The 18,300-nt window shown below is 41.8% G+C and overlaps 1 non-coding gene and 1 pseudogene across 1 annotated transcript; one reads left to right on the top strand and one right to left on the bottom strand.

Annotated features, from left to right (window-relative positions):
- Nucleotides 1-3,233: 3,233 nt before the first annotated feature.
- LOC121482650 lies at nt 3,234-9,439 on the top strand (annotated as a pseudogene).
- Nucleotides 9,440-15,985: 6,546 nt separating this feature from the next.
- LOC121483765 lies at nt 15,986-16,091 on the bottom strand. Its single transcript, XR_005985855.1, has one exon. It is a non-coding gene; the product is annotated as a U6 spliceosomal RNA (small nuclear RNA).
- Between the last annotated feature and the right edge of the window lie 2,209 nt (nt 16,092-18,300).

Raw genomic sequence — 18,300 nt, 5'->3', positions numbered from 1 at the left:
CGCCCCCAGCTCGAAGGTTTCCTCGTCAACCGCGAGGTGTTTTTTCCCACGGCTTTTACCTGCTGGGCTTTGGTGTTGAGCAGCAGGGGGGTAGAGGTAAAGTTACGGATGGAAAGAGAGCGAACAAGTTGAGTTCTCACTACCGACCAAGCACTGTGTGAGGCATAGGATGCGTTCTTTGTTGTAATTTTGACAACCCTGTAAGATAGGCCCTGTCTCATTAAACCCATTTTACGGAGGAAATTGAGGCCCAGAGAAGAAAAGTCCCTCCATGGGTGAGAGAACATGAGAGACTCCCAACTCTGGGAACGAACAAGAGGTAGTGGAAAGGGAGGTGGGCGGGGGGTTGGGGTGACGGGGCACTTGACGGGATGAGCACTGGGTATTATGCTATATGTTGGCAAATCGAACTCAAAAAAAAAAAAATATATATATACAAAAAAAAAAGGCCCTCCATTAGCATGCAGCTAATAAATGAGGGAAGGAACTGAGATTAGAATACGGTCCGTGCCCTAGATGGAATGGATAAAAGGAAAAGGACATTCAGTTGGAACAGGATGGGGATTGAGAGATAAAGGGAAAATGAATAGGAAAGAGGGCAGGAGGCAGGGAAACCGGAAATCTGGGACATAATATGCTGATCATATCCTGGATTTATTTCAAATATGCTGTAAGGTTGCCAAATGAATTTTGTTTCACAGACTTAGGCTCCCTTATACGCTAGTGTAGTGACATGAGAGATTCTGAATGAGAGTGTTTCATATCAAGAGGAAGATTCTAAGTATCACCTGCATCCTCAAATGATGCTTCCCTTCTTGAGAAGGGAATTTGGAGAGAGGAGAGAAGAGACTTCTCTTTCGTTTTTAGGCTTTTGCTAAATATTACGCCTCCGATCCTCTTTATTGTCATAGCTCTGAGAATCTCCCATCTGACATTGGGTAATAGTAATTGCAAGCAAACAGTTATTTAATTCTCACAGCAGGGACACCTGGGTGGCTCAGCAGTTGAGCGTCTGCCTTTGGCTCAGGGCGTGATCCCGGAGTCCTGGGATTGAGTCCCGCATCAGGCTTCCTGCATGGAGCCTGCTTCTCCCTCTGCCTATGTCTCTGCCTCTCACTACTCTGTGTGTCTCATTAATAAATAAATAAAAATCTTAAAAAAAAATTGGGACACCTGCGTCGTTCAGTGGTTGAGCATCTGCCTTTGGCTCAGGTCGTGATCCTGGGGTCCTGGGATTGAGTCCTACATCGGGCTCCTCGCAGACAGCCTGTCTCTCTCTCTGTGTCTCTCATGAATAAATAATGATCTTTAAAAAAATAATTCTCACAGCAATCTTATGAAATATGTAACTACCATTATTTCCATTTTACAAATGAAGAAACTGAGGTTTAGAGAGTTTAGATGGCTTGCCCAGAGTCACACTGCTGGTATGTGTGGGAGCTGGAACAGTGATTCAAACCTAGATCTTCCGATTCCAGATGTGCCTGACCATTACTTGGTCTCCTGACTTGCCTCTCTATCCCTAGGACTGGTGGTACCCTGCAGTACCGACTGCACAAGGCAATGTGACCTAAACCCTTCAACACTACTTTCCCGGATTATGTTAAAACTCCTTAGCTTTCTGTTCACTTTTCCCTTGGGCTCCGTACTGTCAACTGAAAGAAAAGTATCCTTAAAGTAGGTTAGTAAATGCTTTATTCGTTGCCTTACTGAGAATGATAGCCTGGGAAAACAGGCTTCCGGATTGCTCTAAAGACTGGCTCCAGGGCTTCGCTAGCTCCCCGGGATTATATATACAAAAGGGGCAAAGGGTATGCCTGCTTGCAAGCAGCTGTCCAAATACTTGCGCATCAAAAGGTATAATTTGTTACGGTTGTAAAAGTTACAGTTTATTGATTTCCACATAGAGACGAGAAAGACCCTGGGGTCATCCTAATACGTTACGTTTCTATCATATCTAATTGTTTAAAAATATTGCTTGCGTGTCTCTGCTTAATTGGTTTTCCGGTTCTTCCTGTTTTTGATTCTTCCTTGAGGTCACTTGAGCCGGTCACTGAAGGCTGACATCAGTCATCAACTGCAGTTTTAGTACACACGACCTATCTTCTAACAAAACAGAACTGCTAACCATAGAAGTACAGTTACTGCCCTTTCCCAGCTTTCCCGCCTTCCATTCACTTACTCAAATAGCTCCCTGTGCCTAGGAAGAAGGACTGCCCTTACTCAAAGCCTTCTCTGATTCCTTCTTCCTCCTCTGAACTCTCTTGGCACTTGAATTTTTGTTTTTAGTTTTGTTAGCACCTTTTAAAAGCTGTAATTAAATGTGTATAACATAGGGGTGTTTGGCTGGCTCAGTGGAAAATGCGACTCTTGATCTCAGGTGGTGAGTTCCAGCCCTGTTGTTGGGCATACAGATCATTAGAAAAAAGAGAGTATATTACATACAATTTACCATTTGAGCCATTTTTTAAGTATACAGATCAGTGGCATTGAGTACCTTCAACATCCACCTCCAGAACTTTTTCATCTCACTTGGCACTTGAATTTATGCCTTTGTTATGGAACATAGTGCTTTCTGCCATGTTGTATAGCTGTTTGTGTACATGTCTTATCTCACCTATATTTTAAGTTCATTTATGGTAAAATGTGTGTCTTAACTCTTTTTTGTAATTCCTCCAAAACTCTTGGAGTCATCTTTAATCCACCCCCTCCATCCCTTATCCAATTCTCAGCAAATCCTGTCCATCTCAATTTTCAAAATATATCCACAGTATCACCAATTCTCAATAACACCACTATGACCCTAGTCTGTCTCTCTCTTATACTTTAGCTTCCTCTCTGGTCTTCCAGCTTACCTCCTTGCCTGTCTCCAGTGTATTTACACAGCAGCCAGACTTGTCCTAATAAGCCAGATCATTGTCATTTATCTGCTCAAATCCCTTCAGTGGCTCTCCATTTCACTCAGAAAAAAGCCACAGATGTATAATGGCCTACAAAGGCTTTCGTGGCCAGCCACCAACACGATCTCTAGTGATCTTCACCTCTTGCTCTTCATGCCCTTGGCTACAATGAACTAGAGCTGACCTCTGTAAGCTAATAGAATGCTGTGGAAGTGATAGCATATGATTTAAAAGCCTAGGTCCTAAAAGGCATTGTGATTTCTGCCTTGCTCTGTCTTGGATTGGTTGCTCTGTAGGAAGCCAGCTGGTATGTCATGGGGATACTCAAGCATCATGAGAGGCCCACAAAGGGAAAAATTGAGGCTGCCCCTTCTTCACATCTCCTCCTCCCCTCCCACCACCAAACACCAACTTGTCAACCACGTGAGTGAGCCACCTTGGAAGAGGATTCTTCAGACCCACACTTCCAATGACTGCAACCTCTTGAAACCCAAAGCCAGGAACACCCAGCCAAAACCCTCTTGAATTCCTGTGTATTGCTGTTTTAGATAGCTAAATTTTACTTACTTGTTTTTATTTATTTTTTATTTTTTATTTTTTATTTATTTTTTTAATAAGCATTTTTTAAAATTTATTTATTCAGAGAGAGAGAGAGACTGAGAGGCAGAGACACAGGCAGAGGGAGAAGCGGGCTCCATGCAGGGAGCCTGATGTGGGACTCGATCCTAGGTCTCCAGGATCAGACCCCGGGCTGCAGGCGGAGCTAAACCACTGTGCCACTGGAGGTGCCCTACTTGTTTTTATTTTTATATGTAATTTCCACACCCATTGTGAGACTCAAACTCATGACCCTGAGATCAAGAGTCATATGTTCCACCAACTGAGCCAGCCAGGTTCCCATTAAGTAGCTAAATTTTAGGACAATTTGTTACCCAACAGTAAATAACTAATACAAGGGCTCTACACAATCAGAGTCCTCCATACCTCAATGTCTTCATCTCTTACTATTCTTACCCCTTGTTCCTTTAGCTTTCCTGCCTCAGGGCCTTTGCACTTGCTGTTCACTCTGCCTGGAACACTTCCCCCAAATATATCCATGGCTTGTCCTTCAGCTCCTTCAAGTCTTTGCTTAATCGTCACCTTCTCAATAAGGCATACCATGACTACCATATTTGAAATTACAACTTCTCTCATAACACTCTCAATCTCCCTTCCCTGCTCTGCCTCTCCCACCCCGCCATGGTATCTATTACTTTGTAGCATGCTATATGGTTATTTTCTTTATCGTGTTTGTTTATTTTTGAAGATTTTATTTCTTTTTTTTTAAGGAGTATCCTTTTCCCTTTTTAAGATTTTATTTATTTATTTATGAGAGAGACACAGAGAAGGAGAGGCAGAGACACAAGCAGAGGGAGAAGTAGGCTCCATGCAGGGAGCCTGACATGGGACTCGATCCTGGGACTCCAAGATCATGCCCTGGGCTGAAGGCAGGCGCTAAACCACTAAGCCACCCAGGCATCCCAAGATTTTATTTCTTTATTCACAAAAGACACAGAGAGAAAGGCAGAGACATAGGCAGATGGAGAAGCAGGCTCCCTGTGGAGAGCCTGATGCAGGACTCGATCCCAGGACCCCGGGATCATGACCTGAGCCAAAGGAAGATGCTCAGCCACTGAGCCGCCCAGGTGCCCCGTGTTTGTTTATTATATGTCTCCTCCTTCCAACCTGTACTAGACTATAAGCTCCAAGAGGACAGGAATTTTTATTTCGTTCACTGATCTGTCCCAAGTACTTAGAACAATGTCTGGCAGTGTAGATACTCAGAAGATATTTGTTGAATGAGTGAATAAAAATTTCATAAACAGGGACTCCTGGGTGGCTCAGCAGTTGAGCATCTGCCTTCGGCTCTGGTCATGATCCCTCAGTCCTGGGATTGAGTCCCACATCAGGCTCCCTGCATGGAGCCTGCTTCTCCCTTTGCCTCTGCCTCTCTCTCTGTGTCTCTCATGAATAAATAAACAAAAATCTTTTTTAAAATTTCATAAACATGCCAGACCCTTGCTAAATACTTGTTAGGTGAATTGTCAGTTGGGAAATGTGAACAGCAAAAGCAGACATAGCTGGGGTATGATATTTAGGTTTTATATGACTGGATACACGGAAGTTTGAAGTTAGAAAAACACAATCTACAAAGAGGTTACTCTTGTCTGTATAAGGATGCTCTGTTGTAATTGTTTTTGGTTGAGGAGAAGGATTATTTAGAGAGGAAAAGAATAAAGGCATGTTAGCTTGAACTATATGGAATTGCCAATGTCAAGCCATTGCCAAATACTCCAAACGGCAATTTAATGTGGAGAAAGGAAACCTGATAGCATAAAGACCCAGCAGAAATAAGAGATGGAATCAAGCATGAGTAGTGGCATTAACCTTGGATAGGAAAAAGAACAAATCTGTAGAGGCTAAAAGTGATGAGATGTAGATAAGGAGAGAAGAATTTTGAGAATGGTTGCTACACCTCGATGGCAGGTGGATTCTGTGGGAAGTAACATGTAGATATCTGCTGAGAAGAACAGCCAAGGTTTAACACTGTAACACCTTATGCAAATACAGTTGTAAAGTGAAAGCCCAACTAAGTTAAGAGCAGAGTTGTTTTGGGTGAAGGAAGGCGGGGTGAGCCCTGACTTCCAGACATTGCCCTCAGAGCTATATACCTTCTGGCAGGAAGGGGTACACGCCTGCATAGGATTACTCTTGACTCATCAACTGAGAACAGCCTCTGTGAAGGTCGTTCATGCTGAATAGTGTCTATCAGCAGCACCTGCTCCTCAGTCTCCTGACTTTTGCTTGGGTGTCTTGATTGCTAACCTCTCCCTCCTTGCTGCCAGAAAGACTGCAATTATAATTTCCTCTCTTTGAGCAGTCATAAAGGTGCTTGCCCTTATCTGGTGCCCATAAAATTAGCACCTCCAGCCAGCCTTCCCTTTCTCCTTTTTCTTTATCTTCCAGGACTCAGTCATACAGAAGAGACTTGTTGCCTGTTTGGGGTAGGGACCGAAGAGCGCACTCTCGAGCTAACAGAAAATTCGACCTGGGATTTTTAATCTATTCCTATGGTTGTACACCATGTATTCAGTCTGCAAAAGTCCAACAACAATATCGAGGTCATGGTGTGTCTAGAGTAAGGTGGAGGTAAAAGCTACAGGAATTGAGGTCCAGGGATCCCTGGGTGGCGCAGCGGTTTGGCGCCTGCCTTTGGCCCAGGGCGTGATCCTGGAGACCCGGGATCGAATCCCACATCGGGCTCCTGGTGCATGGAGCCTGCTTCTCCCTCTGCCTGTGTCTCTACCCCTCTCTCTCTGTGTGTGTGTGACTATCATAAATTAAAAAAAAAAATTAAAAAAAAAAGAAAAAAAAAGGAATTGAGGTCCAGGAGAGGTGCTAGCATGTTGGAGGGGTCATCACCCAGGATGCTAGTGGGATTTGTGTTTAGGGAGGAAGACTATGAGCCCAAGGCCACAGATGTCAATAGATGCGAGCAAGTGTCCTGGATGGAGATAGATAATAATTGTTGGCATTTACAAAGAGTTTACCATAAGCCGCACTGTCTTCAGTGCTTGGCATATTTTGTCTCTCCTAATCCTCTCAGTCACCCTATAAGTTAAGTGTTCTTTTAATTCTCGTCTTGACTCAGAACCTAAAATGATGCCTGGCATATGGTAGGTACTCAAGCCAGATCAGGTCACTCCTCTGCCTAAACCCCTGCAATGGCATCTCACTTGGTAGGGGCAAGCACAGGGTGCAGTGGGAATCTAGAGGAGAGCTCCAGAAGAGGGGGAGGGAGAAGAGTGAATCAGAGCTGGCTCTACAGGGATTTCAGTCTTGAAGGACAACCAAGAGTTAGCTAGCTGACGCAGTGGGAGAAAGACATTCTAAGCAGACATGTGAGCAGATGTGCTGACTCATGGAGGGGGAACAACACAATATGCAGTTGGAGAATGGCAGTTAATGCCTTATGGTCCGGGCGGAGCCGCTATCATTTATTGTTTTTTATGTTCACATTGTGTTCAGTGCGTTACATAGATGATCGCTTTTAATCATCCTGCAGCTCTAGGGAGGTAATGTTATTATCCCCATTTTACAAGTAAGAAAACTGAGGACAGATAGGTTGGGTTGCCCAAGGTCTCAAAACTAGTAAGGCAGAGGTGTAGATATGTGGTGATGGGGGGGGGGGTGGTTGGATGGAGCCTGAGAAGAGACCTGAGGCTCTAGGGAGGTAGCCCAGATAAAATCCAGTCTACTCGAGCTGCTATGACAGGATACCACAGGCTGGGTGGCCTACATGATGGAAATTGATTTTCTCATAGTTCTGGAGGCTTTTTTAAAACTTTTTCTTTTTTAAGACTTTATTTATTCATGAGAGACAGAGAGAGAGAGGCAGAGACACAGGCAGAGGGAGAAACAGGCGCCATGCAAGTTGCCCAACGTGGGACTCGATCCCAGGTCTCCAGGATCAGGCTCTGGGCTGAAGGCAGCGTTAAACCGCCGAGCCACCCGGGCTGTCCCAGTTCTGGAGGCTTAAAGTCTGAGATCAGGGTGTTGGCAGGTTCATGTCTAAGATCTGTCCTCTAGGCTTGCCGATGGCTGTCTTCTCTCTGTCTTTACATGGTCTTCCCTCTTGGTTCTGTGTCCTAATCCCTCCTCAATAAAGACATCTGTCATATTGGATTAGAGCACACCCTAATCACCTCATTTTAACTTAATTACCTCTTCAAAAGCCTTATCTCCAAATGCAGTCACATTCTGAGGTCCCATGGGTTAGGACCCCAACATGAATTTGGGGGGGAATACAGTCCAGTCCCTGACAGCTTGCATGGCACATTAAATTATTTGGCCCCATAAACCAGTGGTTCCCACACCTCATGGTGAACCAGAATCACCTGAACAGCTTTTTGACACTGCTAATTCTTGGATAATCCCCACTCAGGTGATTCAGTCAGTAAAGCTAGGCCATGTTTGAGGGAAATGTAAAGCTTCTGCGCAGTCTCCAGCTGATTCCGGTGCTGTGTCTATCTGGGCTATGTTTTGAGGAAACCAATTCCAGGCTGATTAGAGACAGGAAATGTAAAAGGCAAAACGGACATTTTAAGTTTTTTATTATTTTTTTTTAACAAAAGAGAGAGAGAGAGAGAGAGAGAGAGAGAGAGAGAGAGAGAGAGAGAATGCACAGGGGAGCGGGGAAGGGCAGAAGGAGAGGGAAGCGGACCCTGACCTCACAACCTGAGCTGAAACCAAGTCAGATGCTCAGCCGATTAGCCACCCAGGTGCACCCAAACTTTATTTTTAAAGAAAATACAGGGCAGCCCTGGTGGTGCAGCGGTTTAGTGCTGCCTGCAGCCTGGGGTGTGATCCTGGAGACCTGGGATCCAGTCCCACATTGGCTCCCCACAGGGAGCCTGCTTCTCCCTCTGCCTATGTCTCTGCCTTTCTTTGTCTCTCATGAATAAATAAAATCTTTTAAAAAAATACAAGAGAGGGTGCCTGGATGGCTCAGTCACTTAAGAGTTGTGTGCCTTCGGGAACCCTGGGTGGCACAGCGGTTTAGCCCCTGCCTTTGGCCCAGGGTGCGATCCTGGAGACCCGGGATCGAATCCCACATCGGGCTCCTGGTGCATGGAGCCTGCTTCTCCCTCTGCCTATGTCTCTGTGCCTCTCTCTCTCTCTCTCTCTCTCTGTGTGTGTGTGTGTGTGACTATCATAAATAAATAAAAATTAAAAAAAATAAAATAATAATAAAAAAAAGAGTTGTATGCCTTCGACTCAGGTCATGATCTCAGGGTTCTGGGATCAAGCCCCACGTTGGGCTCCCTGCTCAGCAGGAGAGTCTGCTTCTCCCTCTCCCTTTTCCCCTGCTCCTGCTCTCTCACAAATAAATAATAATAATAAAATAATAAAAAATTAGGGGCACCTAGGTGGCTCAGTCAGTTGGGTGTCTGACTCGATTTTTGGCTCAGGTCATGACCTTAGAGTCCTGGGGAGTCCGCCTCCCCATCCCACAGTCCTGCTTCTCCTCTCTCTCTAAAATAAATAAATATTTTAATTAATAAATTAAAAATAAAAAAAAGAAAATACAAGAGAGTCTCTTCCTCTCTGGACTCAGATGTAGTTTGCGGCAACATGGCTAAACACCAAAAAGGTGGGAATTGTGAGTAAATGCAGGACCCGTTATAGCTCCTCCCTCAGGAAAATGGTGAAGAAGATTGAAATAAGGCAGCAAGCCAAGTACACTTGCTCCTTCTGTGGCAAAACCAAGATGAGAAGACAAGCTATAGGGATCTTGCACTGTGGTTCCAGCATGAAAACCGTAGCTGGTGGCACCTGAGCGTATCACACCACTTCTGCAGTCATGGTAAAGTCAGCCATCAGAGGACTGAAGTTGTTGAAAGACCAGTAGAAGCTCCACCAACTGAAACATTGCTAACCTATAATAAATGGGTTAATTGATGTAAGAAAAAAAAATGTTTAAAAGAAAAAGAAATACAAGACAGTATAATTTCATCATAGGGTAGGAAATGATGTTGTAGACCAGTGGTTTTCATGCTGTTTGCTCTCATATCCCTCAAAGAATCTTGAAAAGTTATGGATCCACTTTTACATGTTTAATGTGACATAAAAATGTTTTCATTATAAGTTAAAATAATTACAAAGGATGTAATTTCCAATATATTATAAATGGTGGCATAAAAACCAAATCTATCATTATTTTAAGTGAAATCTAAATACCATAGTGATTTGATATCCACTGTCATCCATTTGAAAATTAAAGGAATAAACTTTAATAGCCAGAAAATTTATATCTATTTTTGTCTTTAATTCATTTTTCACTTCTACTTCCCCCATAGAATTTTATCTTAATGTGATATATTTTATGCTTAAAAGTACTTTATTGATCACCCTATCATATTTCTTTGCAGCAGAAATAGGAATATAAAACAATTTGTTAGCAAGTGTCCTATAAACATATTTTTAGCTATTAAAAAATTCCTCTGGCTGGAGTTATTTGTAACTGTTATTATTGGTATAAAATTGCTCAAAACATAAATTTTTTATACATCTTGATAAATGAATGGAAAACCTAAAAGTCCAATTTTATTGTAAATTCACCCTTGAATGAACTGGATTTTTTTTCCCCTCCCCATGTATGGATGGATAAATACAACCTGTTGCTGGAATGAGAGTTCAGTTTTGGGACGCCTGGGTGGCTCAGCGGTTGAGCATCTGCCTTCAGCTCAAGGTGTGATCCCGGAGTTCCGGGATCGAGTCCCACATCGGGCTCTCTGCATGGAGCCTGCTTTTCCCTCTGCCTATGTCTTTGCCTCTCTCTCTGTGTCTCTCATGAATAAATAAATAAAATCTTAGAAAAAAAAGAGTTCAGTTTCAGTTCTATTTCTGTTTTTATTTTTATAGATACACTGAGAAAATTGTTCAAACATGTAAGAATCTGAAAATATAAATAGTATTGTAATAGCAAATTTATTTATGAGCTCTGAGTTGTTTACCAAAAATCACATAGTGATCTATCAGAAATGTCTTTTTATGATCTGTTGTCTGGCTACCTGATTAAATTTTCCTTCAAATTTGTTGAAAGCAAAGAATTGCAAACCGTCTGACTCAGAAAAGGAGTTGTTACTCATTCACTAGAGTCATTCACTTTCTTACCTTCTAGGGAGTATACCAAAAAGGCTTTTTAGATGACTAGTAACTAGACCTCTATACTTTTTCACTTATTTAACCTGATATACTTGGAAAGGGTTGGAAAAGTTAAAATATTATTAATTTGAATAAATATTTGTCAATATAGTATTTTATTTTATTTTTTTTAATACAGTATTTTAAAATAAACATTTCTGGGATCCCTGGGTGGCGCAGCGGTTTGGCGCCTGCCTTTGGCCCAGGGCGCGATCCTGGAGACCCGGGATCGAATCCCACATCGGGCTCCCGGTGCATGGAGCCTGCTTCTCCTTCTGCCTGTGTCCCTGCCTCTCTCTCTCTCTCTCTGTGTGACTATCATAAATAAATAAAAATTAAAAAAAAAAATAAAAATAAAAATAAAAAAATAAAATAAACATTTCTATTTTATCTTGAGCTTTAACTATATTTTCATCATATGTTTTTGGAGCTACTGATCTTAGTTTATTCAATTAATATATGTATATGTATATATTTTAAAGATCTTATTTATTTAACAGAAGAGAATGCACAAGTAGGGGGAGTGGCAGGCAGAAGGAGAAGCAGACTCCTTGATGAGCAGGGAGCCAAATGTGGGACTCTATCTCAGGACCCTGGGATCATGACTTGAGTCAAAGGCAGATGCTTACCCCTGACTGAGCCACTCAGGAGCCTCAGTTTATTCAATTAATAGAAATGCCCACTACATAATCTAACTGCCAGTCAGTCCTATTCATACAAAAAAAATAAGAAAGTCAAATGAGACTTTTTAAAAATATTTTTTAATTCATTTATTCATGAGAGACACAGAGAGAGAGGCAGGGACACAGGCAGAGGGAGAAGCAGGCTCCATGCAGGGAGCCCAATGCAGGACTCAATCCCAGGATCCCGGCCGGAATCACGCCCTGGGCCAAAGGCAGACAGTCAACCACTGAGCCACCCAGGCGTCTCTTACTTTGTTTTTTAAAGTCTGACTTTTTTATTTTTCAATTCAAATAAAAATGTGTTAATGCATTCCTTGTAACAATGATCTCAATTCTGAATTCTAAGCTAGATAGGCAGAGCCCTGCCATGAATTTGTTGCCTGGATGAAACAAGGCACTGACACCTTCAGTATTTACCACAGCTCTCATTGCTTTGTTCTCATGGACCTGTCTCTCAGAAGCAGAAAAAGACACAAGACTGACTAGAGGAATCTTCCTCAGCATCTACTTGTTTTATTTTTTTAAAATATTTTATTTAAAAAAAAAATAAATAAAATAAAATATTTTATTTATTTATCATGAGAGAGAGAGAGAGAGGCAGAAGCAGGCTCCATGCGGGGAGCCTGACATGGGACTCGATCCTGGGACCCCAGGATCACACCCTGGGCCAAAGGCAGGTGCTTAAACCACTGAGCCACTCAGGCTGCCCCATCTACTTGTTTTAAACAAGTAAATAAATTGATAGAATTGTACATAAATGTCCATGTCCTTGACACCTAGATTCTACAATGAGCATTTTGCTATGTTCATTTTAATACCTCTTTTTCCATTTACCCATCCCTCTATTCATTGTTGAGGTGCAAGACCTACCTTTGCCCTATGATCCTTCTATTTTTTTAAAAAAATTTTTAAAGGATTTTACCTATTTATTCATGAGAGACAGAGAGAGAGAGAGAGAGAGGGAGAGAGAGAGAGAGAGGCAGAGACACAGGCAGAGGGAGAAGCAGGCTCCATGCAGGGACCCCGACATGGGACTCCATCCCAGGTCTCCAGGATCAGGCCCTGGGCTGAGCTAAACCGCTGAGCCACCGGGCTGCCCCACTGTGATCCTTCTAAATGAACTTAGATTGTCATGAGACAACCTGACAGGAGAAAACCAAAATGTATAGGCATACATATAATAAATCTACAGACCTGGAAATTCCAAAGACAGTGAGGTCTGAGGCTCCAAAGACAGTGAGGCAATGTGAAGCTTATAGGAACTAAGGAGAGGTCTGAGGCTACAAAGAAGGCCATTAGCAGGAAGGTGAAAGGGGATGCTTGGAAAAACAAGGTTGTCCTAGTATGCAGGTAAGTTCCTTATGTAAAGGGGAGTCTCTGTTCATAGCTCTCTTCCTGGTACAGGCTCTGCTTTCCAATGTAAATTTAGGCTATTGTGGGGGAGGCAGAGAGCTTTTCCTGTATCTCCTAGGTTTTGATTTCTTTTAACTCGAAATAATCTTTGCCAAAGTGGCCCATCTTGGGGCAACTTGCCCTGGGCCGCCATACCATCCATTAATCCATCTTAATGTTCTTATGCATTTTAAAATAAGTTTCAGACATTAGTATACTTCACTCCTGAAAACTTCAATATGCATGTTATTTGCTCTTGTATTTCTTTGTTTGAAGTAGTCATTCTTCATTCCCACCCCAGAAGCAACCACTGTTCTATTTTCACTGGGAATTCATTTTCCCTGTTCTATAATTCCATATAAATACAGTGTGTACACTGTTAACACAAATATTTTGATTTGCCCTTTATTTGGCTCACCAGAGGTTTTATACTTAGGGGTACGAACAACACTAAGATTCAGACTGGGGAAAAAGGATACAGGCATTTATGAAAGGAAAAGTAGACCCAGAATGAGGCCACCACACAGGCATACTGAAATATTTCACTTTCAGGAAAGAATCTATATGGCAATTGAGGATCTAGAAATCAATTCCTTTAAAGCCATCCATAAAAAAATAAAAAATAAAAAAAATAAAGCCATCCATACTCTTAAACACCTTGAAAATCTTCACATACCTTCAGGGAATATGTACCCTAAACCAATGATCACTGTCCTAGACAAGGCATAAAGTACAACTCTAAAAGAAAAAAATTAGTTAATTTGAGTCAAAAATTAATACTTCTATATAAGAATAGACACCATAAACAGGAGAGACAAGATATTTACAACACATAAGAGATATATAATTAGCATCCAGAATAAAAAGAGGTACTTCTTGGGGTGGGTGGCTGGCCCCTTCAGAAGAGCATGTGATTCTTGATCTTGGGGTTATGAGTTAGAGCCCCACATTGGGTGTAGAGGTGACTTAAATAAAACTCTAAAAAAAAAGAGCTGCTTTTACATTTTTATTTATTTTTTTAAGATTTTATGTATTTATTCATGAGAGACACACGAGAGAGAGAGGCAGAGACATAGGCAGAGGGAGAAGCAGGCTCCATGCAGGGAGCCTGATGTGGGACTCAATCCCAGGACTCCAGGATCATGCCCTGGGCCAAAGGCAGACACTCCACTGCAGAACCACCCAGGTATCCCAAAAGCTGCTTTTTCCAAAAAAGATTTATTTATTTATTTGAGAGAAAGTGTGTGCTTGGGGGGAGGGGGAGGGGTGAAGGACAAGGAGAGATAGAATCTCACGCTGACTCCCCACTGTGTGGAGAGCCTGATGCGGTGCTCTATCTCTTGATTCATGAGATCACAACCTGGGCCAAAACCAAAAGTCAGATGCTCAACTGACTGAACCACCCAGGTGTCCTGAAAGCTGTTTGTTAAGGAAAAAAAGATTAAAGACAGCTTAACAGAAAAATGAACAAAAGATAAAAGTAGATAATATATACAGTAAAATATGGCTAATAGGAAAATATGTTTGGGGTGCCTGGCTGGCTCAGTCAAAAGCATACGATTCTTGATCTCGGGGTGGTGAGTTCGAGACCCACATTGAGTGTAGAGATTACTTAAATAAACTTAAAAAAATATGTTCAATTTCACTAGTAATCAGAGACATGCAGTTAAAACAATAAAAACCCAAGAGAGATGAAAACATATCCACAAAAACATTGGGACAAGAATGTTCATAACAGCCTTATTCATAATAGCCGCAAACTGAAAAGAGACTAGATGTCTATCACCAGAAAAATGGATAAACAAACTGTGCCATGTTCATACAATGGAATTCTACTCAGTGATAAAAAGGAACAAACTAGTGATAGAGGCAACCAGCAACCATCTGTATTAATCTCAAAAACGTGCTGAGTGAAATTGTCCCCCAAAAAAGTACATATTATATCTAGAAGAGACAAAACTAATCTATCATGGAAAAATCTATCATGGAAAAACAAATCAGAGCAGTGGTTACCTGGTGGAAGTTGGAGCAGGGCTTGACCTGGAGGGTAATTATGGAACTTTCTAGGGGGCTTATGGTATTGTTCTATATTTTTGTAGAGGTTTGGGTTACATGGGTGTATGCATTTGTTAAAACTCAGCGAATATATACTCAAGGTTTGGGCATTCCACTGTGTATACATTTTACCTTAAATATCTGTAAGCAGGTCAGCCTGGGTGGCTCAGCGGTTTAGTGCCGCCTTCAGCTCAGGGCGTGATCCTGGAGACCCTGATGGGGCCTGCTTCTCCCTCTGCCTGTGTCTCTGTCTCTGTCTCTCTCTCTCTCTCTGTGTCTCTCATGAATAAATAAATAAAATCTTTTTTAAAAAAATCTGTAAGCAGGGGCACCTGGGCAGCTCAGTCCGTTAAGCATCTGCCTTGGTTCAAGTCATAATCCGAGGGCCCTGGGATCCAACAGTACATGGGGCTTCTGGCTCAGTGGGGAGTCTGCTTCTCCCTCTGCTTGCGGCTCCCCCTGCTTGTGTTCTCTGTCAAATAAATAAATAAACAAATAAAAATCTTTTAAAAAATCTGTAAGCAAATGTTGAACTCTTCTTAATGATATACATGCTGAAGTGTTTATAAGTGAAGTGTAAAGATGTTTTCAATTTACTTCAAAATATTTAACAATATGATGAATTAAATTATGGATGAAGGGATGGGTAGATATGTGATAAAGCAAATATGACAAAATGCTCATGTAACCACTACCTGAATTCACTGCATAATTTTTTAAACTTTGTGTTTAAATTTTTCATAATAAAATGTCAGGAAAAAAAGCAGTAATGAGATACTACCTTGCACCCCCCAGATTGGCAGAAATGAGAACTGACAGTGTTCTGTGAAGATGTGGTGAGACGTGGTGGAAGTATAAACTGGTACGACCACCTTAGTAATTTAGCAATATCTAGTAGAGCTAAAGATGTTCATATTTTATGACTTAGAAATTCTAATTCTAGTATATAACCTAGAGTTTTGTGTGCCCAAGAAAATATGTGCAAGAATGTTCTTTGCAACATAGTTCCTCCCTAATTTTTTTGAAATATTTAAAATAATAAGTTTAAGAATAATACAATAAATATCTATATACCCTTTATTAATTGTAAGCATGTTGCCACATTTGCTTTATCTCTTGTAAATATACGTTCTTTTCTTCCTGAATCATTTGAGAGTAAATTGCACATAATCTCTGAATACTTCATGTACTTCCTACATAAAGACCTTGAGAAATATGGAACGCTTCATGAACTTGCATGTCATCCTTGTGCAGGGGCCATGCTAATCTTCTCTGTATCATTCCAATTTTAACATGTGTACTGCCGAAGGAGCACAGCAAGTGTTTCCTAAAGCAAAAGCATCCTTCTACATAACCACAATACAATGATTCCACTCAAGACATTGTAACATTTATTATAACGTTATTATCTGATTTATAATCCATATTCAAATATCTCTAATTATTGTAATAATGTCTTAAAGAGGTGTTTAAAACTCCATTTAGAATCTGCTCAAATGTCACAGATTGTATTTAGTTGTCACTTCATTTAGTCTCTGGTAAAGTTCCATAGCCTTTCTTTGTGCCTTTCGGAACATTGGCTTTTGAGGAGCCTAGGCAAATTGCTTTGTAGAATGTCCTTAAATTTGGATTTGCAACATCTTTTTAAAATATTTTATTTATTTGAGAGACAGTGAGAGAGAGAGAGAGAGAGAGAGAGAAAGAGAGAGTGCAAGCATGAGCAGGGGGAGGGGCAGAGGGAGAAGCAGACGCCCCACTGAGCAGGGAGCATGCTGTGGGTTTTCTGGGATCATGATCCAAGCTGAGCCAAAAGCAGATGCTTAACCAACTGAGCCACCCAGGCGCCTCTGGATTCGCAACATTTTAAAGAAGGGGAGGCAATTAGTTTCTCCCCTCCTCACTTAGTATCATAAACAGCAGCAGCTTCCACTGGGTAAAAGAATGCAATGCAGACCTTGTCAATGGAATCACCTGTAGCCTCATGCTTTGGATGTAATCACAGCTGGTTGTGTAGGAGGGTTCAAGGACTGTCAAGCTTACACATGAGAAAGGCAAGGCCAAGGCCTGACTGCTTTGGCTGGTTAAAGAGACAGCAAGTCATTTCTAGACTTAGACATTTGATTACTTAAGTAGACAGCAAAAAAAAAAAAAAAGAACAAGCCTAAGGTGCCTGCTCCCCACGATCCTTGTTCCACACACTAAAAAGGACAAGGAAACAACGGTGTTCCAACATTGCCAGGGAGTCCATTCTAGTCTGCCACTAAGGGGTTTTATATTCTGCAGCTCTATTCCGAAGGCATAGGACAGAGAGCTTCATATCCCATCAGAACCAGCAAGGTGATGAGAAACTGTCTCATGGTAGCCTCCCAGGGAAGATAGCGATGTGAGTGGGAGATGACCTCCTTAGAGACCTCCTGTGCTCTTGTGTTTCAGGAGGATCACAAGGCATTCCGCCAAAACTCAGGTAGTTCAAGCCTTTGGCTGTGTGGATGTGTGCAATGTCACCACGGAAGAGCCATCCACATAAGGCTATTTCTCTACCAACAATGGATAGAAACAGTAGCGGTGGCCGTGGGTGAATGCAAGGACTCAGGCCCCTGGGATCCCTGGGTGGCGCAGCGGTTTGGCGCCTGCCTTTGGCCCAGGGCGCGATCCTGGAGACCCTGGATCGAATCCCACATCAGGCTCCCGGTGCATGGAGCCTGCTTCTCCCTCCGCCTGTGTCTCTGCCTCTCTCTCTCTCTCTGTGACTATCATAAATAAATAAAAAAATTAAAAAAAAAATTAAAAAAAAAAAAAAAAAAAGGACTCAGGCCCCTCTTGCATGATCTGGCACTGACCTGGATTGATCATGATTTGGAAGAAATCCAAGTTCAGATTTTTTAGATAACTGGATATCTTAGGTTAGTTCCTAGAATCTATATGTTGTCCTAGGAATAGATTCACTTCCCTTTGCCACACTTTGCCAAGGGAGAGAAGATATTAGTGGTAGTTTACAAGTTTGGCTTCTATGTTAATTGCAGTATACTTTACTTTTTATTACTTGGTTCTTTCTGGAGCGTAGGCCACATTTTCTCAATTAATTCTTTGGGCTTTCTTTAGAAATTCCTGAGCAAAGATCTCTGTGTTAAGGAAAGAACTCTTAACTGGTAGTTGGGTCTAAATAATGATTGCAGCGAGGTTTCTGTCCAGAGAGAGCACACTAAGTCAACACTTCTACTTCAGGATGGTGTCTGAACAAGGCCCATTCCTGTTTGGGTATGCCACATGTTACAAGACATTAGGAAAAATTAAGACTAACATTCAAAAACTCAATAACCCACAGGAAGCCTGTGGACTATTTTCAACATAACGTATTGGAAGCCTGAGAAAAATGTATGCCAATGATCAAAAATACTAGGCACTTGGGAAATAAAATATGCAGCTGGGTTAGTTGGCAAAGTCAAAGAGGCTATTGTAAGGGGGGGAAAAAGGCATCTTTCAAAAAATGGAAATATAGTTTCTAATGAGGAGAAAAAGGAAGT

Source organism: Vulpes lagopus, chromosome X (genome assembly GCF_018345385.1).
Source record: "Vulpes lagopus strain Blue_001 chromosome X, ASM1834538v1, whole genome shotgun sequence".
Classification (NCBI taxonomy): Eukaryota; Metazoa; Chordata; class Mammalia; order Carnivora; family Canidae; genus Vulpes; species Vulpes lagopus.
Note: the sequence above shows the minus strand (reverse complement) of the source record. Positions and strands in the feature narration are given on the sequence as shown.